The sequence below is a fragment of the Monodelphis domestica genome, chromosome 5 (genome assembly GCF_027887165.1).
Source record: "Monodelphis domestica isolate mMonDom1 chromosome 5, mMonDom1.pri, whole genome shotgun sequence".
NCBI lineage: Eukaryota > Metazoa > Chordata > Mammalia > Didelphimorphia > Didelphidae > Monodelphis > Monodelphis domestica.
Genome location: NC_077231.1, coordinates 242,224,938 through 242,246,822, shown reverse-complemented (window position 1 = coordinate 242,246,822; position 21,885 = coordinate 242,224,938). Strand labels below are relative to the sequence as shown.

The window sequence follows — 21,885 nt, the reverse complement described above, 5'->3', positions numbered from 1 at the left end:
TTAAGATAAATAACTACTTATTTATAGAGAATTTAATTTTTTACAGTATTTGCAAAGTATTCCCGATTATTTCCAATTTACCTTCTAATTCTTTGTGATTGCTAATATTTTAAGTTATACAATTTTTCTGATTTTTCTTTTTTATGCTGTAATATTTCAAATTATATATCTATTTACCTATATATAAAGTATGTATGTATATGTGTGCATGTATATGTATATATATATATATATATATTCTCAATATTTCTTTGATTTATTTGTACTGACCATTTTTATAGTACAAAATTCCATAACCAGATTTGTATAACTGTTCCACAGTTGTTGGATATTTGGGTTATTTCAAGGTTGTTGTTTTTAACCATAATGAATAATGCATCTATGAATATTTTTTGTGAAAAATGGCCTTTTGCTTTTGATAAACTCTTTAGGGTATAATCCCAGTAATGGGATTTTTGAGTTAAAAGGTATGAACAGTTTTCTAGATCTTATTGCCAAAATCTTGTTTTCTAAGCATGTTAACATTATAAAAATTTAAACTTGAACTAACCTGTCCATGTGATTTTATTTTACTTTTCCAACAACTTTATTTAGGAAAGAATAAAAAATGAAGCCAAAAACATTTTTTTACCCTTGAGACCCTAAAAAATTATGATATCTATATGAGAAAAATGCCATATTTGGTCAGTATGGGATACCATGTTGGGCTGTGGGCTTGATATCAAGAAGACCTAAGTAGCTAATAATGAGGCTCTGGGTAAGACATTTAATCTCTCAAAGATTCTCTTCCCTCATCTCTTAGGTGCACAAGTTGGACTCTATGGCTTCTCATTTCCCTTCTTGCTCAAAATTTATGATTCTATAATATAGATAATTTTTATTCTTAGTCTCAATGTTTTTACCTTAAAATATTGTAGGCTAGATGACAAAAGAAACATTTTACCTATAGGAATATGTGTATATATATATATATATAAATATATATATCCCTAAGTGTATAGATAGATATACATGGCTATGTATTATGTATATATACTGTATGTATTTGTATATGTTTACATTCATGTCTATATAATAATATTAGACCTATAAAACCACATAAATGTATAAAGCTACAAGTGTATAGATAGATATACATGGCTATGTATTATGTATATATACTGTATGTATTTGTATATGTTTACATTCATGTCTATATAATAATATTAGACCTATAAAACCACATAAATGTATAAAGCTACATATATGTATATGAAATTATACAGAAACATATCTATATATATATTGCAATATATGTATATACATACACTTATATACTTTCCTTGTAAAAATTGAAAATGTTTTTCACTTTAATAGCCCCAACTGCTTTCAAAGATGAATTAACAATTAACGTTTCTATCTGGGTGTTATATACAAGATGGACATTTAGACTTCAAGGTATAATTTCCAGTAAAGAAAAGTCATTTTATTTCCATCTGCAAAAGCACTCTATCAAACTGAGTCTAACAAAGTTATTATCTGGCTTTTTGCCAAGGTGTAGAAAATAGAAAGGTCACATTTTTAATAGCTTTGTACTCCATAGTAATCAAATTTGTAAGCCTGGAGAAATAAACTACTTGAATATATCAATGTTCCCTGAGCATGTTTAACCACTGGCATGCTGTTCTCATGGTACAGACAGAGTTGTGTTGTCGAAGAAGACTGTCTTTCAGGCTTATCACAGTTATTAGCTTTGTTCGCAAAGGCTTAATGTGCTAATCATAAAATACCACGACCTGATAATAAGAGGCATGGCTCACTCCATTGGAGCTTTGAAACCAGCACCAAAAGATCATCATGCCAGTCCAATTTCAGCTCATGGCCGAACAAGATTATGGTATGGTAAACTTGGGGGTACTTAAAGTGTTAATAGCTTACTCAAATCAACACTAATTAGAAAGAACACCTGCTTTAAAAGTCACTTTTGTTCTAGATGACTGCACTGAATTCCTTGAAACTGTAGAATGATTGCTCCCAAGCGTAGCTATAGCTGACTTTCATGTTTTAATCGGAAACTATAGACAAATTCTCCTACAATAGTGCCAGCTTTGATGAATGTCTTCTACAGTTCCAAATCTTGAAGTCATCAATGAGGAAACATTCTTCCTCATTCAACTATGGAAGGGGAAAACAAAATCTGTTCACATTCTTGACTTTAGAAAAATCTGGGAAAGAATTTTCAGTTGTTTGAACCATAATTTGGTGGAGGTTTTTCTTTGCTTGTTGGGTGGGATTTTTGGTTTTTGAGACTGTCTCCTTATCCCATCCAGGCTGAAGTGCAGTGGTGATTCATGAACCCATTTCATTGCTAATTAGCACAGAAGCTTTGACAAGGTGCTAGGTGGTGCAGTGGATAAATCACTCTTCCTGGAGTCAGGAAGACCTGAGTTCTAATGTGAATATGTATACTTAGTAGGTTTGTGACTCTGGGCATATCACTTAACCTTTGTCTGCCTTGATTTCTTCAAGTATAAGTAGGGATGAAAATAGTGTCTACATCCCAGAGTTGTTGTGAGGATCAAATGAGATAGTTTTAAAGTGCTTATTACAATGCCCTGGCACAGAGGAGGTACTTAATAAATGATTGATTTCTTTCTTTCCTTCCTTTCTTATTTTTCTTCTTTCCTCCCTCTCTTCTTCCTTCTTTCCTTCCTTCCCCTAGTAGCAGTGATTGCAGGTATGTGCCACCTTATCCAATTCATTATGATAGTTTCAATGAGACTTGGGTCCAATAAAAATTTGAGTGATTTATTATTATATTCCACTCTGCTCATCATTATTTCATCATTATTCTTAAGACAAAACTATTTTAGGTATTCCAAAGTAGATTTCCTTTGGATTATTGTAATGATTGTAAAAATCATTTTCCTTCTTCTGGCCACTTGACTATGAACCCCTCAGTTCATTGAAGTATACACCTAGGTTTCTCTGAATATATCTCCCTTTTTATCACTTCTTATGGAGCAATAATCTTCCATTATGTTCATGGGCCACCTCCATTTGCCTAGCTAATATTCAGTTTCTGGGCACCCATTTTGTTTTCTTTTCTTGGCTATAACGAAAAGTAGATCTGACTAATTCTACAACCCTAAAAAACAAACCCATCCTGAACAACCACAATGTCCATCCTAAACCCTTAAAAGTCTGACTGGCAAAATAGAGTAAGAGATTGGTGAAGGTCAGAAATTCAATTAAATTCATTCAAGAAGAATTTATTATTTGGATATCATATGGCACACATTCTGCTAGATGGTCAACATACAAAGATAAAGAACACCGAAAACAATGCCTGCCTTCAAGGACTTTAGGGTAGGTGAAAGGAGACATTTGAGTAAATGAAAAATAATTTGGGAGTGGGTGGTCTGGAAAGTAATAATATCTGGGAAAATGAAGGAAATCACATTGTGTAAGTATGCTAAAATGAGATTATGTTGAAGTGGGATTAGGTAGTTGTTACTTCTAACTGTAGAAGTGAACTACCATTTTGATGAAAATTAATAGGAACCTCTTGGCACCCCAGAATTTTCTTCATTCCTACAAGTTGTATAGGTCTCTGCTATCCCTTACCCAATAAATATTGTAGGCATCAAGCTACAATAATAGAAGCCTACAGTTTCACTTCATTTCAATAGTCAAAGCAAATGACAAATGGAGATATAATAGAATCATACACTTTCTAAATGCAAAGACCCACAAGAGACCAACTAGTCCAAATAGGCCAGGTCTCTATTCAAAACCAAACAGAAATATAACAATGTTAAAAATCAATCATTTCAAGTAACTTTCTCACATTTTTTATATTAGAGCTGAAATTTGAGTGCTGAAAACCTTGTTCTTACCTTGGCGTGAAGTGATGGATCTAAGTCTCATTCTATTTATTCAGGAGAGTAGAAAAACATTTGTAATAATTTCTTCCCCAGCTTACTACTTGTTCTCTTTTCCTTACTACCTCCCCTGTTTCTCCTATTATATTTTCAAATTAAAGGAATGCAAGAATTGTTGTTTGGGGCCAGATTAGTAATCTGGTCATCAGATAGTTTTCAAATTGTATTTCTTGGGTTAGAAGGAGAGAGAGGTATCAAAAGTACAGTAGTTGTGCTGCTTAATATCATTCTGACAAGTAAAGCATCTCCTTTAATCCCTTTAAAAATTCTTTACATTAGGTATTCTTAACTTTTTTAGTGTCATGGACTCAGTTTGTCTAGTAAACCTATGGACCCCTTTTGAGAATGATATTTTAATGAAATATATTATAAATAAAATTACAAGGAGAAATATGTTGAAGCTATCAAAATATTAATAAAAGCAAGTTTATGGTGCCCTGTAGGGAAAAAAAAAACATGCACAGAATAATCATCCACAAATTTCTCCAAACTCATTTTGAATTTGTATATATTTATGTTCCCTTCCACATTTGTACTATATCCATTTCTTCAAAGTTCAGTGTAGGATTTGTCAGTATCCAATCCATAATTTTATTTTTTAGGATTGCAAACACCTACTGTTTCATTCTTGACCTTTCCCAGCTAATGTCTCAGTCATAAAATAAGATAGAGTTTTAAATGGGAAGCACCCTGAAGGCCATTTGATTCAATTTCTTCATTTTATAGAAGCTGAAATAGATGCCCAGAAAGGACAAGCAACTTCAACAAGTCACCAAAGCTATTAAGTTTGGTCTTCTAATTTCCATTCCAGCTTGCTTTCCATTTAATCAAAATGTATCTATATATTTATGTATATGATGTGCACATATATATTTGTCAACAGCAACATAAATATCCTGAATATGTACAAATATGCATACATGTGTATTCAGTGGCAATGTTCCCCAAAATATTTTGGCTGACATTTCCTTTTTATTTTTCTTGATTTTTGTGTTTTCTTTTTGTTTTATATTACTTAAAAATTATTCGATTCACATGTCCTCTTTTGTCTCTAGATTCTCTTTCTACATATATATTTTGTTTCTACACATATATACACACATCCATATACATACAAATATGTTCACATGCACATAAACACAAATTATTTTATATATACACATATATATACTTAGAAACATATGTATGTGTGACTAGAGATACCTTCTACTTAGTATTTACATTGCATTTATAATTGCTCTTTCTTGACATTTTCAATTTCTACTATATCTTTCTGAAGAGTGAATGACCCCCCAGACTATTTAAAGACCTCTAGATACAAAACGTAATTGAATGATACAGAATGATCTTATTTCCTTCTCATAATTAGAATCAACTCCTATATATATCATTCACAGTTTAAAACACATGCCTTTTAAGATGCGCAAGAGATCATGAACATAAGTTTTGTTAATAGAGAAGTAAAATAGCAAAAGAAGAAAACTACAGAAGTAGCTTAGGGTTTGGGATTAATGAATTATGTCTATCTCTTGTAATTGCTACCCTTGTACTGATGGGTAACACCAAGACTATTATACAGGAAAAAATGACAGACAGTTGTAATTTACAAACCTGAGGTGAAACCAAGGTAGAGATAATAAAGGAAATAGAATGGTATTTAAGAAGAAAGGAAGGAAGAAGAAAGGAAGGAAAGAAAGGAAGAAAGGAAGGAAGGAAGAAAAGAAGGAAGGAAGGAAGGAAGGAAGGAAGGAAGGAAGGAAGGAAGGAAGGAAGGAAGGAAGGAAGGAAGGAAGGAAGGAAGGAAGGAAGGAAGGAAGGAAGTTGGTATGTCAGAGAGAATAAGTTTCTTCATGTTATTCTGGATCCTAATGACAATTTCTCCAATTCAATTCTAAGCCCAAGGTAAATAGAGTCAATGTTACACATCTTTATCCCTCATGTAGTAGGGCAACTTGAGCCTATTAAAGTAATTCTCGATATAATTATCAATATGAGATAATTTTCAATATCAACACTATATTCTAGTATAAAAATCCTTCTGGCTCTTCACAGTTAAAACATTCTCATGTCTTCACTCCAGGCCTTTGATCACATAAAGGTCACATAAATGTCTGCCTCCAATATGAAGCCTTCTTTTGACCCCCTCCCAGTTGATAGTAATCACTGATTGTTGTATTTACTTTTAACATGCTTTGTATTTGCATATCCATGTTTATGTTGTTTGCATACTCACACACACACACTTTTGGCATGAAGCAGAAACTGAACTTTTTTCTGTTAGAAACATCTTGGAAGTCTAGGAAAGCCTTGAGACAGCCAGATCACTTATTAGAATAATGTTTTTAATTGTATAAAACAAAGCACAGAGGGTTATAAAGGAAAATATATTTTTAAATAAGTTCACAGCCCCCAAGTGAACAACTTCTGAAATAGAACAATTCCTAGAGAGTGAGTATCATTTCAGTTTTGGTTTTGTGTCCCCAGAAAATAACACAATGTATGGAACATAGTAAGTGCTTAATAAATGGATAAATGAAGAAAAGGAGGAAGATCATTTTAGTCAATTAATTAATATTTATTAAAGCTGAGTCTGTCAGGTGCCATTTTAAGAGCTGAGAATCAAAAGGCAAAATAAAGTAAAATAAAATAAAAGGCCAAAATGAAATTTTGCCCTCAAAGGTCATAATGGGTTATCATGCCTAATGGCCAGTCTCCTGTACTAAGGATTTCTCTGTACTAAGCTTAATGGGTCCTCAAATAGCAGATACTACGTGTTACTGGAACCATACTTCCATCCTTTCCACTGTGATTTAACCCACTGGATTTGAGCTTAGCAAAGCGAACCTTGGAGAATCCAAGGTCACCACTGAGGCTCCATGATGAGTAGGACTTTAGTAGAGGTCATTTATAATACTTATAATAGTTTTTGTTAGCTTTTGTGAGGATGCTGTTCTATAAACCTTAAAGTTATGTGAGATGGTCAGCAGGCAACCCTATCTAAAAGGGGAGGATATGAGGAAACTGAGTCCATTCCCACAGTAAGCATTGTCAAGACTGCAACCCCATGTCTTGCTCTAAGCATCTGATTGTTTCCATTAAAGATTCTCTACCATATTGCCAGGTAATTCTCTGTCCTTTTATGTTTACAAATGTATAATTCCCTCTCTGAACATGGGAATAGAGGAGAGAGAAATGATTGATGAAAGAAAGATGGGGTTCCATGGAGGAGTAGGCATATCAAGTCTCCTTGAACTGGATGCATCTTGGCTTAAACAAAGTCTGGTGCATTCCTTCTTCTCCTTCCTCTGAAGATATTACTCTCCCATATTCTGTGTCATCAGGAAAATGTATCAATTCCAGAATAGCGCAAAGACTTGGATGCATTTACTAGAAGGAGGCTGAAGGGGGGATGTGGCCAAATTTTCTTATCACTGGATAAGGCAGCCTATTTAATAGATAATGGGAGAAGCAAAAGAAGCCTTATTAAGGCAGCTGGAGAATCATGGAGTTTGGGGACGGAGAGTAGGGAGGAAATGGGAGGGGGACTTGGCAGGAGTGGAGGGAATCAATTATTGGAAAGGGAATAGCATCTAGACAGGCTATTTCAAAAGGAATAGAAAGTGAATTTCCCTTTTGGATCAAATATACTGCCACTGTCTTAGTGCCTTAAATTATTTGTTCTGAGAGTAAGTTAAAAGAGGAACCAAGTATTACAGATTTCAGCGGCTACTAAGAGTTCAAGGAGATTTATGGGCTTTCAGCTCGCTGAAGGTCCAAGGAGAATAGAAAAAACATCAGCTACTTTTAATGTGCAGTCATTTCATTCTGGGCCTCTAGAATGGGCTTAGTTAGAATAACCTATCTGTGACCTTTCATAGTTTGACAGACTATTCTTCTTGACCTGCCCCAAGAGGTAGGTTCCCTTCATTAATTTATTCATTCATTCAACAAGCATTTATATAATTATTGTCCTTAATTCCTCCCATTCACATCCATTGTGTTTTCTTTGTCACTGATTGTAAAAGAGGTTATTCTATCATCACTCCAGTAAACAAAAGGAAGAACCTAATAAGTTCATTTAAAACAATTGTTGGGTTTCCCAGCTTCAAGTCCAGCCACTATCTATCACAGAGAGTGGCACATTTGTTTCACAGATAACAAGCTTTTGGCATGGAACTGGCAATGTTCTAATCTAGTGCCCAATTAATGGAGTAACAATGACAACACAAATGAGTAAAGCATTATTTCCTCCTTACACAATGGCACATGTTTCTTAGAGGTTGGTGGAGGCTTAAAATGTCTTGCTTTCTAATAATTTGGTATCATCTTCAAGACATCTCAAAGATGTCATGCCCTTTTCAGTCCTTCCAGCCACCTTGTGCTTTTCTTCTTTTGGTGTACTTTCTGATCAAGGGACACTGGCTTTCTTGTTTTTGTTTTGTTTTTCCTCAAACTCATCACTCTATCTCTTGACTTGCTTTTTCATCAGTCATTCCATACCTTCTAAATAATTTCCCTTTTCACCTCTGCCTCCTGGCTTCCTTTAAGTCTCAGTTCAAATCTCATCTTATATAAAAGACCTTTCCTTATTTTCCTTCTTTTTAGTGACTCCCCTGAGATTATAGCCTGTTTCCCATATATAGTGTATTTATGTATGTGTATGTATATACGCCACATTACAATGTGCTTTTCTTTGTATGCCCAGATCATAGCACAGAATCTATCACTTAGTAGATCCTTTAAAAATGCTTGTTTATAATGATTTTCTCCAATTTGTTGGCAGCTCTCACATTTGATTAGACAATCATGTCAAAATGGTCTAGTTGCCTCAAAGCATCAATGTTTTGAACCTGGACTTAAAAACCAAGAGCAATACTAGAACTTTCTTACCTTGAATATTTTATGAAAAAGATGATAATAAACTCCTATAATCAAAAGATCTTTGGAATGAAAAGGACAATCAATCTTTAAATAAATTCAAATGTTTCCTGATAGTGTGTCAAGGAACTCTGGTGGATGCACTTCTTAATTCACAGACAAAAAACAAAATGTACTTACTGTACCTACAATGTGCCAGGCTCTTTGCTAAGCTCCAGAGATACAAAGAAATACAAAATGCAAGTAAATATATACTTTTTCTCTCTATCACCTTTTCAGTCCTTCTGATGTTTGGTGAATTTAATTAATAATATTTATCAAATATTTGCAAACTGGATTTTTATTGAAGAAAACCACATTTTCCTTTTCTGAGTGGAACACATATACATAAATCATAGTTAGGGACATTTCTTTCATTTTAAGGTAACTTGGCTTTTAGCCATCATCTTTTTGTGCATTTTATCCTTGATATGTAGGATGTGATGTAAGATGGCAGCATGTCGGAAAAGACAGAGGACTGGCCTTATAGTCGAGGAGACTTGGGTTCATTTCTTGCTTCTGGTACATCACTGGAGGCAGGTCACAACCTCTCCTTTTCTCCAGCAATAATCTAAGCCTGAGTTACAGACAAGTTATTGATCTGAATCAGTGGATGGTATTGCCATAGTAGTGAGAGAATGGAGAGGATTAAAATAGTCATTTTTTCTTTCTCTAGGCCATAGTGGGAGAATCCTAAACTGATGAAATCACATATGTGTGTGGGTACAAATGCACAGCCACACATATTCATATACACACATGTGCATTCAGACTCATCTATAAATGCCCATGTACAGCTATTAATACATAATAAGTACATGATTGAAAACTGTGTACATAAGTGCACATGTATGTATGTAATGAATATGTGAATGAAAAATATAGCCTTTCCCAAATTTTAAAGTACCATTAAGTGTTCATTTCTATGCTAACCTTTAAGAATTAATGGTTATTTCTGTAACCAGATGACATTGAAGCTTAGTTAATAAACATGTAAATATGTAAAAAAAAATTGAAGTCTTCTAAGCATCAGGGCAATAAATACAAGACAGTCCTAGTCCTCTAGAAACATACATTCTAAAGCAATAGGTATACAGGGATGGTGATGGAGGGAGGATTCTCTTGATTTGGAAGTTTACAGAGATAATGAGTGGAACCACTGCAAATATATTGATAGACAAACAGATTGAGAGAGATGGAGTCTAATCCATAAATAATTATTAAGCACCTGCTATATGTCAGGTACTGTGCTAATCACTAGAGATAGAATTAATAAAAAGAAAAATAATTCTTGCTTTCTAGGAGCTTACAATCTAATTGAGATCCAAGGGACTGATGATGGAAAAGGGGCTATCCACCTCTATAGAAAGAACTGAGTCTAAATGCAGAGTTAAGCACACTATTCTTCACTTTATTTCCTCTGAGCATTTGTCTCTTGTGGAAACAATATGTCTTCTTTCACAACATGATAAACAAAAATATATATTGTATTATAACTTATGTACAACTTATATTACCTGCCCTCTTGGGGAGGGGAGACAGTGAGAAGGAAAGGGAAAAATAGGTGGCAAAATGTCAGATAATAATTCTAATGGGGGATGAGGTGGTGAGAGAGCACACAAAAAGAGGCCAGAAAGCAGGAGGGAAGGCGGGAGGACAGGAGGGCAGTGGACGGGTGTGTTGACCAGGGGTACCTAGGATGGGAGTTGGAAGCAGACAGAGCAACAGATATAAAGCATAATGAACTAAAAGTTCATTGTCTGTTCTCTAAAAGGAATTGGTACTCCACTCTCCAGCCCTCCAATCAGAGGGAAGTAGTGGCTGAGAGTGATGTTATCCATCAAGGCACATGTTAGTAGTATTGTTATTGATCTAAAAGTGGGGAGCTTATCCTGGGAGGGGCATCTTATTCTTGCAGTTGAAACCAAACAGGGCAGCATATGCAAAGTAAATAAATAGATATATTGATATAGATAGTCACATGTTAAAACATAAATATATATAAGAAGTGACTGTCAAATTAAGCATATATATTAAAAATAATATATTATGTATATGTGTAAATACACACATTTACTTCATGTTTGTGCATAAATATGAAATTTAAACCATCCACAGAATTAAGATATTTTTCTTAAAAATAAAAATAATGGCTAGCATATAGTACTTTAAGATTTGCTTTAAGATTTATAGCATATAGCACTTAAAGTACTCCATAGTATTTAAATATAATAATTCATTTGATCCTCACAACCATATTAGGTAGATGCAATACTATTCCCATTTTACAGATAAGGAATATGAAGCCCAGGAAAGTTAATTGACTTACCTAGGGACTACTTAAGGAAGTATTTGAACCCTGGCCTTCCTGCCTCCCTTGTTCTTTCCATTGCACCATCAAATGAACAAATAGTCATCTTGTTCTGTGATTATGTGTGCTTTCATCTTTTTTTTTTTAATTTCTGGGTTAAGTAACTGGCAAAGATAATGTTCAAAAGAAACCTAAACCAATGATATTGTCTTTATGCTTTGAGTATCACCAAATAGTTTGTCCAAAAATCCAGGGGCTTTACATTCATCCAAGTTCTATGCCTCTTACTATTTTACCTAGAAAAGCATCCCTGACGCTCTCATAGTTCTTAAGCCTGCTCCCCCTCAATGTCTCATTCTGTGATGAATAAGAAAGAAAATTCCCCAACCCTCTTTCTCAACATTAACTAAACCTGATGAAAGCCTCTTAGACAAAACTTAGGTATGACCTATACCTAAGAGAAACTCTTAGGATGGAAAACATGAACAGATCAGTTTATAGTTATAGAATATGTAATATATAATATACATTCTAACCTGGGTGAAGATAGGACATGTGCTAAGAAGATGCTAAAACCTTGAGAATATAATTTACCTTTTCCTTAGGGATTCCCACATCCACACACACAGCTTTACTAATATGGTAGTCAGACATTGATTCAGTACTGCCTCAAGGGGATTTCTGCATTCACTTCAGTTTAGGGGCTTGAGAGTATCCCCCAGCCCCCCCAAAAGACTCATATTCCTGTAACAAACCAAACAGAAAAAGCTAGGTTTATAGAGGTGACCAAAAGCCATTCCAGGTGCCTTAATGGCAAACCAATTTAAGACAGGACTGTGATCATTAATTGCTACATATTACATTTTATCACTGGGCAATTTAATGTCTCTGACCTGTTGGGCACACTCATAAAATAAAATCTTTGGAAAAAAAAGAAAAGAAAAGAAAATAGGCAGTCATTAAAAAAAAAAAAAAAACCTTAGTAACCTATTTGAGTTTGTGGCTGCCCATGCTTGAAGGTCTCTAGATACCTTTGCCTAAATAGCTAAAAACAAAATTATAATAAAGGGAAGCATTATTGAGTTGATCTGAAGTCTCCCTCTGAAAATTATAATGAAAAGGGCAGAGCTAACACTGCTGAGCAGCCCTGCTATTAACTTCTTGCTTTTAAATGTTGGAGATGGTTATTTAAACCAGATACCTGGAGTAGCTGTTCTCTAATAGTATTCACTGTAATGACTCTAGACATGAGGTGTAAAAATCTCATTACTGCTACCAACTTACCCCCATCCACACAAACATAATATATTGACTTTGGCAATACCTCCACGCCTTATCAAGTTTGTGAAATCAAAATGAACTAAAAAAAATTGTGTTTTGTGAAGGATTTCAGAGAAAATTCTATAGAATTGCTTTATTAATGCACCCTTTTTGGAGATTAGGTAATTCCATCTCTGTAAATTGGGGCATTAAAATAATAACTGTGCAACAAATAGCAAGTAAGCCTCAGGCTCAGAAGCCAACAATTTCACTGGAGAACAAGAAATGATGAACCCCTAATCAGAGAGAATCCAAATAAATGTCATGTTGGTTGTGTTTGTCCTCTGCTCTCTCTGGCTTCTTTGGGAGCAGAAGGGCAGTAGAGGAACTGCAGAGCCCAGTCAGTTGGCTGCTCAGATAGGTGACCCTGAAAGAGGGAGAACAAAACAGATGAGTGGGGCCAAGTGAGAGCACTCACCTCACTCACAGGTGCAGTTCCTTTGCCATTATATATTTATCTCTCAGGACCCTGGACAGCAAACGGTTAACTAAAGGAGACAAAACCCACTGTGACCAGCAGGTCTCTGTGCAATCATCAGTAGAACTAGCTATTATAGCCAATTTAATAGCTTGAAAATGAACTCATTAGTGGTCTTTTATCAGTGGAAGAAAGTCTATTAAATCCGGATGTGTGAAGAAGCAGTACAGAGGCTCATTTCCATCCCACTGGTGACCTGAACAAATCAGAGAAATGCTTCTCAAGTAACCAGGGTCAGGCTTGACTGCAACATGATATTTCTGACGCCCGTCTCCTAATGTGTCTTTCCTTCAGGTTTCTGAGGCAGTTAATTTTAATTTACAGTGTGGTGGGGTGCTTTCCCTGCTTCCCTTGCCCTACCACGCCATCCAGAAACACATGCCCCATCACTAGGGATGGCACAAAGAATCTACAGTGAAGTTGGCTGGATTTTAATGTGTCGTAGAATCCCATAGTAGTGACATGCTGGGATTATCAGCCACTACTCCCAGATTCCAAAGGGGCTTGAGGTAAAGCATTCAGAGATGAGTCTAGACAGGTACCTTGGGTCCTGGAACTGTCAGTAAAGAATGCACATATTTAGGGCAGATTCACCTTTCTTATTTTGGTGATAATTAAAAATTACTTGGACAAATGGTTAAGTATAATCACATTTGAGTTGACTTTTCCTTACCCTGTGTGCTGGGGAAAAGAGTTAGCAGAAATAGGAGCAGTACCTGATTCATGTAAATTCTTTGGAACATACGTCTCAATTTTTCTTTCCTGTCCTTCACCCTCCTCTGTGGTTCTGTTTTGTCTTCTTTTACTTGTCTTGTATTATTCCTTCTGATTCAGGAAATTTGCCTCACTAAAAAGAATATAAATGGCATGAAGATGAGAATCTTTTCTTGGATTTTTGTTGGAAACCCCATAACACCTGTCACAGTCTTAAGTGTGTTGCTATAATTCATTAAATGTGTTTATAAGATCATATTTCCAGAGCCAAAAGGGAGCAGAGAAGTCATCAAGACATTCAACCCCCTAATTTTAGAGGTGAGGAAATTGAGGCACTGATAAACTGTTGACTTGACCAGGGTTCCCCAGGTGATGAGTGTCTAAGGGAGCAATTGAACTGAGACTTCCCTTATTTAAAATGTAGAGCTCTTTCTACTATATGCCATTGTTATTTTAGTCTTTTTATTTCAATTGAAAAATTTTATTTAATTAATTTAGAATATTTCCCATGGTTAAAAGACGTTAAAAGATTCATGTTCTTTTCTTCCCACCACCCCCCATAGCCAACGCAGAATTTCCCTGGCTTTTACTTGTGTCACTGATCAAGACCTATTGATAATTGCACCATAGTGATCATTAATACATCCCCAATCATATCCCCATCAATCCATGTAATCAAGCAGTTGCTTTTCTTCTGTATTTCTTTTCCCACAGTTCTTCCTCTGAATTATCACCATTATTTTAAAGTGTTGGTTTGGTGTTGAGGAATGGGTGTAAGAACACAAAATAAAAAAATTTCTAACTAGAAGAAATCAGAGACCATCAAGTCCAACTATCCCATTTTATAGTTTAGGAAACAGAGTTTAGGGACGTGAATGGTCTTCTTCAGGGGCACACAGTTAGTAAGTGCCAAACATAGATATCCTCAGTGCTTTTTTTCAAATATCAAAGTTTCTTTGATTATAAAGGAATCTGGTTCAAAAAACTACTTTTATTGTCCAATCCTGACTCTCTTTAGAATCTTGACTTGATATAGATATAGGCCTTAGCTGCATTCTAACTTTGTCTGATTCTAAATAGGCATAATGAATTGATTTTTAAAGTAAATTTACACGAACATTTCTTTTTCCCTCCATAAAACTTACAAAAGTTGGTATATATAGGGAAGCTTTTGACGAAATTCCTTGCTTTACTTTGCCATATAAACAGGGTTTTTTTGTGTTAATTTTTTTTTATTCTTTCCTGGTATGGTTTCGGCTGTGAAGTAAATAGTTACTTGGTCACAGGAAAGGTAAATTATAAGCAAAATGATTGACCAAAAAAGGCAACATGTCAATGTGGAGAGTGTGCTTGATTTAAGATTAAAAAATACTTGGGTTACAATCTCACATCTGGCATATATCTCTGTGACTATGGTCAAATTACTTACCCTTTTTGATCTTCAGTTTCCTCATCTGTAAAATGGTCCTAATACCTAAAGTATATTGCTCCTTGCTCTCATTTCCCCCATCATTTGGGTGCCCAATGAGATAAAGCAACTTTGAAAGGTCTAAAGCATAGAAATGTCAGTTATTAATATCAGGATAAAGGCTTCAGGAAAAGGAACAAAAGAAAGAACCTGGGAAATCCAAAAATGGGTAGCTAGTAGGGAACAATTCACAGTTGACTATGCTTCCCAAAGAGACCAAATTTAAGCATTTCATATTATTATCTCTATACAATATATCATTGTCTCATCCAATTGTTAAAGAAATTATTGGTAGACCTAATGAAAATTAAAATATTTTAATAGCAAAACTGTTCTCTCTTTTCTCTTTTTTTTTTTGGTTAAAGAAATACATTTTTATTTCATTTATTATTCAGTTCACCTACCCTTGGAATTTCATTATTTTCAATATATCTTTTTTAAAAAAAGATCCTTACCTTCTGTCTTAAATTGATAGTAAGTGTAGGTTCCAAAGCAAAAGAGCAATAAGGGGTGAACAAATTGACTAAGTGATTTGCCCAAGATTGCCCAAGTAGGAAGTGTCTAAAGCCAGATTTGTTCAATAACTCTTATCACTCTTTCACTGTTGATCCCTGTTTAGATTAGCTAAATATGTATTAAAACAAAGTTCATTGCCACTTTTTGGTAAAGCAGTCATGTCTCTTTGAAAAATTATTATGGCATCCACACTGAAGCATTCTCAAGTTAATGAGGATAGATTTGAGGTTCAGAGACTGATCCCCAGGGGTATTTCTCTAGATACTTTTACTTTTCAAATGCAATTCATAGAGAAATAACATGAAACCTGCATGGGATAATAACAATAATTTGATTAGTGACTAGAGAACCTCTGAAGATTTGTTCTAAGTAATTAACCAATAGAAATAAACTACACAAAAAATCCCTATAGACTATCCAGTCCAGAAACCAGCTTGACATTGGCCTGGATGGTAAAAGGAAGGGACTGGAGAGAGAGAGAGACAGAAGTCTGGAGAGGCAGAGACAATGAAACTTACTTAGATATGCACACAAGAGAGAAGACAAGTCCCAGGCATTCTATTTTCATTGTAATTGGTTCAAGCTCATTTTAAGGTGAGGAGATTTCCATCATCTGGTATTTTGCCATAAGGCAAATTCTATATCCTACATCAAGGTCACTCTACTAGATAAACCAGTCCTTTAGATAAAGAGTTCACTCTCTTTTCTTTAATTTTTCCTGGCACTTTGTTTATATATCTCCTCTGCACTTTGTTTTTGTTTTCTAGTGTTTGTACACAGGGTTTAACCACTCTGTCATCAATCATCTTATGTCCTCTGTTAGAAAATAAGTCATTTGAATCTAGGGATGGTGTCTAACTTATCTTGATTTCCCCTTATGTACCTAACAAGAGTATTTTGAATCTCTTCTTCTGGTTGATCCATATAAAAGTAACCAGTGTCACCATTGATCTTGAAAACAAACAAACAAACATTATTTGTCCTTTTTTTTTTCTTTTGCTTCAGTATTCTAATTTTAACAGCTGGATTGGGGAAGTCAACAGTGTAACAAGTTGAAAAGACTAAGATTAGGCTGGAAGGTGAAAGGATATGGTCAAAGTATAAACAATCATTGAACTTATACATTAAATGAACTCAGCTTTATTTTCCTCAAACCCAGTGAGTGTATACAATGTAAGAAACAACTAATTGAAACTAGAAAGAGATCATTGGAACAAATTTAAAAAAAAAACACATTGTTTTCTACACTGTGGATGCATTTATGACCTTTATTCCTGCTAAATGGGTACAGGATAGTGAAACAAAGAGTCCCCAAAACGTAATGACTCATTTTCTTTTAAGGTAATGCCAGGGAGGAAGAGAAAGAACAGGTACCAACCTTTTTTTCTCCAAGGACTTAAATGCTCTAAAAGGTTTAAAGGGTTACTTAAATGAGAGTGACCCTTCTGGGTGGGCTCTGTTTTTGCATTGCTTCAGCTTCATTTCTTGTAAAATAGAGATAATAAGAGCACTTAGGTCACTGAACTGGCAGGATCAAATGAGTTACTATATTGCAAACTTTTAAAAGCACTCTATTCATGGTACCAGGGGAAGAGCACTGGGTTTCCAATTGGGAAGACTCATCTTCCTTAGTTCAAATCAGGCCTCAAATACTTACTAGCTGTGAGACCCTGAGCAAGTCACTGCTTCAGTCTATAAAATGAGCTAGAGAAGGAAATGACAAACTGCTCCACTATCTTTGCCAAGAAAACACCAAATAGGATCAAGATGAACTGGACATGATCCACTGAACACAACATTATTATCTGAAAGGCAACATGGCATATTGGAAGGAGAACTGAAAGAAAACTGGTTTTGAAGCCTATCCTGACTCCTTTTAGCTGTTCAGCAATGGGCCAGCTGATTCACTGATTTGAGTCTCAGTTTCCTCTTTTGGAACATAAGATTAATATATCATAAGGTTATTTGAAGATCAAATGATAGAGGGCCTATAAAGTAACTGAAAGAGATCAGTCTAGGAATGAATAAAAAGAAAGCAATGCTTTCTACAGTGGGGATGTATTTATGACCTTTATTCCTGCTAATTGGGTATAGAATAGAGAAACAAAGAGTCCCCAAAACGTAATGACTCATTTTCTTTTAAGGTCATGTCAGGGAAGAACAGGGAGAACAGATGTTTTAATAAACTATGTAAATGGCAGATGTAATACCACAAAAATACCATATAAATATCAGCTACTATTATTACTCCAGCCAATTAATAATAGAGAGCATTTTTATAGTGCCTTAAGGTTTACGAAGAACTTTACAGATGTTCACTTATGATCCTTAAAATAACCCTGTGAGGTAGATGCTATTATCATTCCCATTTTACAGATGCAGAAAGTGAGACAGAGGTTAAATGGCTTTCCTAGGGTAACTCAAATAAGTAGCTGAGGCAGGACTTAAACTGAGGTCTTCTTGACAATACTGAATCAGCAGTCCTATAAGGGTAGAATCTAACAGTTCCTCACCTGGCCGCATGGTATTCCTTCAATCTGACACTCTTCTTATTTTTGGACTCACCCACCCTTTAGAATCACATCTAGATTTCTCAAAGTTTTAGCCTTCATCATAGGGTTATTTGAAGAGAGAGCTAGGATTATTCTTTCTCCAGCATTCATCCTGTGAGAAAAAATAACAAACTTTTTCTTCTCTCCTTAATTAGAAACGATAAAGATAGTACCTTACAGAATTTCTTTTCCCAAATTCCTTATTTACCTACAGCTGCTCCCTTGCCCAACAGCATTCCAATGGGACAAGGAGGTAATTATGAAATATTATTTCACACACACAACCACAGCAGAGATTCATGCATTCTACGGGGTTAGAACTAGCCTTAGCAGGCTATAAATTTGCATGTAAAATGCCTGTGGGCTCTGGCCAGCACCTAAAAGGGCATACTTATAGCCATTGCCACTTAACAGGGTTAACAGATGTCCTATTTTTGTGTTTGAAAGTCTTTTCCACCTTGCTAACAACATTAAACTTTCTCAAAGGAAAAGGAGAATAGGGATGAAAAATAGCATGCCCACTGATAAGGTACTGCCTCCTATTCCCAGGTTCTCATCCAGCTTGTCCTGGCCAGGACGAGAACATGGTCACCTATCCGATCCTTGAAAGAGAAACTGTCATTCCTAATTCATTTATACAGGGCCCTTAAGGTACCGTTAGCAAACTGAAAGAGCTCTAAAGTAAAATTAATCTAGTCTGACTGAAGCAAACTAGTTTTTCTAAAAGCTATAAAACATTTTGAGAGAGGTAGGTCACACTGCTGTCCAGGCTCATGCACAGAACAACCTGACACTTCAGTGCTAGGTATATGTTTGATGTGCCCACAGAAAGGGAATAACAACAATAGCCCCACTTTGGTATAGTTCCCTAAGGTTTATCAAGTACTTTCCTTATAGCCTTTGGGTAGGATTTTTAGTCCCATTTTAGTGATAAGAAAACTGAGGCACAGACATGCCAGCTTCTTGATTCCAGGGATAATACTCTCCACAATAAACTGTTTTCTATTACCTTTTGGTTCAAGGTCTGACACTGATATGGCATCAGTTACCTAAGTGGGTAGAGAAAATACTATTTTCAGAATCAAATTCAAATTTACCCAAGGTATCAGAAGTTCTTTATATGCTATGCATTTCTTTGATAACAACACTGATAATAGTAATTTAAAGTTTACAAAGCACTGTATCTGGGCCATTTCATTGGATCATCTTCACAAAAAGCCTAGAAGGTAGATGCTATTATTATCTCCATTTAACAGATGAGGAGACTGAGGCTGAAAGAGGATAAATTACTTGGTCCAAGTGTCTGAACAGAATTCAAACTGGTCTTCTTGACGCCAAGTCCATCAGCCTTTACTGGCTGTGCTTTCTAACAGCCTCTTTCCAAGGGTCTCACCAGATCCCAGAACACATTGCAAATTCTGATTGAACTCTTTTAAGAATTTTAGTCAGCACAACACAAAAGACAATGCTGCAGCCCTGTGTAACTTGGTTGGTGGAGGATCAGTGAAGGTCTTGTACCAAAGAAGTAAATTTAATGTATGTGTTCACATAATCCCATCAATGCAGAGCAATAGTGTGCAAAATGTAAAGTGAAGGGAGAGTAAACTTTGTTGGCTGAAGACAACTCCATCACCACATATTCAGGTCCTCGGGTTTCTCCACTTTCTATTTGTGAAGTAGTGTTCTCCTGGTGCACTAAAGCCAGTGAAGTCTGAAGAGAGTGGCATGCATTTCTCTCCCTGCATTATCTTTATGGCTGTGCTCCAGATGGCATGCTTATCTGAAGTATGAGCCTAGCAAAAATAGCCTGTGATGACTCTGTGCCTTAGGTTCCATAGAACATTATGAGCATCTACTCATATTTTCAGTAGATAGCAAACTCAATTATTGAAGGAATGAAATCTTTGGTTCCATATTGGTTAGGGAATTAATAGATATGGATTAAAATCATGGGACTATAGATTTAGACCTGAAAGGGTCCTTGGAAGTGATCTAGTCCCCATTTTGCAGATGGAAAGAAAAAGTTTAAGTGAATTGGCCACTGTAACACAGACATAGTCAGAATTTGAACCCAAATCTTCTGCCTGAGAATCCAGCACTCATTCCACAGACTATGTTGACTATTCCTTTTTCTGGCTTAACCATAATTTCCTGAAGAGGCTGAGTAGTGTTGTGGAAAGAGCATTCAAAGGGAAGTCAGATTTGGGTTCTGGCATCAGTTCTTCCCTTAACTAGCCTTGTGACATTGAGAATATGCCTGGTTTCCTCTGTGTCTTAGTTCCATCAACTAGGATTCATATTGTCTAATCTCTAATAACTCTTCCAATGTTAACATCCCATGATAGTTAGGATGGAATCTCCTCTCAATATTTTTAGCACAAGAAATGGTTCCTTTAGTACAAATTTAAGACACCAAGGCAGGAGTGTTTGAGAGTAATTTTTTTCCAGCCAGGTTCTTGATCTTTTCTCCAAATGACAACAGACAGGCAATATGCTATGCTGCCTCTGCATAGGGCCAGCCCTGCCTAAGGACAATAATTTCAGTCCAGGAAGGACTGAAGAGCCAAAGATAGCAAGCCATTGCCAAACGTCTGGGCAGCTTGTTAGCCTTTGATTTACTATGTCATGAAGTGCCCTGGCCCATCCCAGCTAAAAGAATGACTGCCACTGCCCCAGACACTGCCCTACTTGTCACCTCAACTCAGTTCCCATACAAATTTCTCCAAGAATCTATCTTCTTCTTCACCCATGACTCCACCCTGGGTTATTAAAATCCAGAAGATAGCTACAATCAAGGTGTGCTCTTGAAGAAGCAGCAGGGGCAGCTGAGGGTTCAAATGCCTATTGTGATGGGATTGGGTATCCCAGGAAGACTCAGGAAAGCTAACAGTGATAGGTTTGGACAATCAGGGACAAAGAACAAACATCTCCTCTTTCTTCCCATGATTATGAATTGATAAACAAAAACATGGGAAAGAGAAGCAAAATACCCCCTTTCTCATTTTTTAAAGGACCTTTTCCAAGCAATTGTTTGGAAACTTACTTCCTAAAGATGGTCTAAAGGATAGTTCATTCAGGGTGGGAAAACACTTGTAAAATACAATGCATTGTGTGTGTGGGGGGGAGGGAATGATGCTTTTAGTGGACCTGATATTCTGGGTGACTGAACTACCTTTGGGGAATAAATAAGTCAACCAAGTGAACTGAATTGCCCATAAAGGATACTCACCAGGATACCAATTAGTTAATTATCTCGAAAGCATTAATGGCCACACATGGGTGAGTAGCACTTCACCCTGGGGTTAGTTTAATAATCCATCACTTCATTGTTATCACTTGGCACATGATGACCAATATTGCAGGCCTTTCCAATACTTTTTATTTTTCATTTAGGTACTTTTTGTTGAGTGTACATTGGGTATTTGGGGAGGAATAAAGGGCAACTGGACAGCTGATTTCTCTTGTTTTCTCCACTACATCCTTGGGTAAAGGAGGACTCAAATCACATTGAGCTCAATGGAAAAATACTAGGTGATGAAGAGAGAAGAAACCTAAGGGGAAAAGCTATTGTACCTACTGCTTTCTCACATTTAAGTTATTAGTTTATTTTTTAATTCATGGGTTTGTGAGAAAGAAGCAAAGCCTCCTTTTGAAATTGTTTATAGTCTCTTCTTACAGAAGGGAAT

The 21,885-nt window shown here is 35.8% G+C and overlaps 1 protein-coding gene and 1 long non-coding RNA gene across 4 annotated transcripts in view; one reads left to right on the top strand and one right to left on the bottom strand.

Annotated features, from left to right (window-relative positions):
* ADARB2 (adenosine deaminase RNA specific B2 (inactive)) overlaps positions 1 to 21,885 on the top strand; it is a 693,422-nt gene that overhangs the window by 154,986 nt on the left and 516,551 nt on the right. The window lies entirely within an intron of this gene.
* LOC103099191 (uncharacterized) lies at positions 12,136 to 21,383 on the bottom strand. Its single transcript, XR_473264.2, has 3 exons — positions 21,243 to 21,383; positions 13,666 to 13,796; positions 12,136 to 12,838 (listed from the first exon to the last, which is right to left on the bottom strand). It is a non-coding gene; the product is annotated as an uncharacterized LOC103099191 (long non-coding RNA).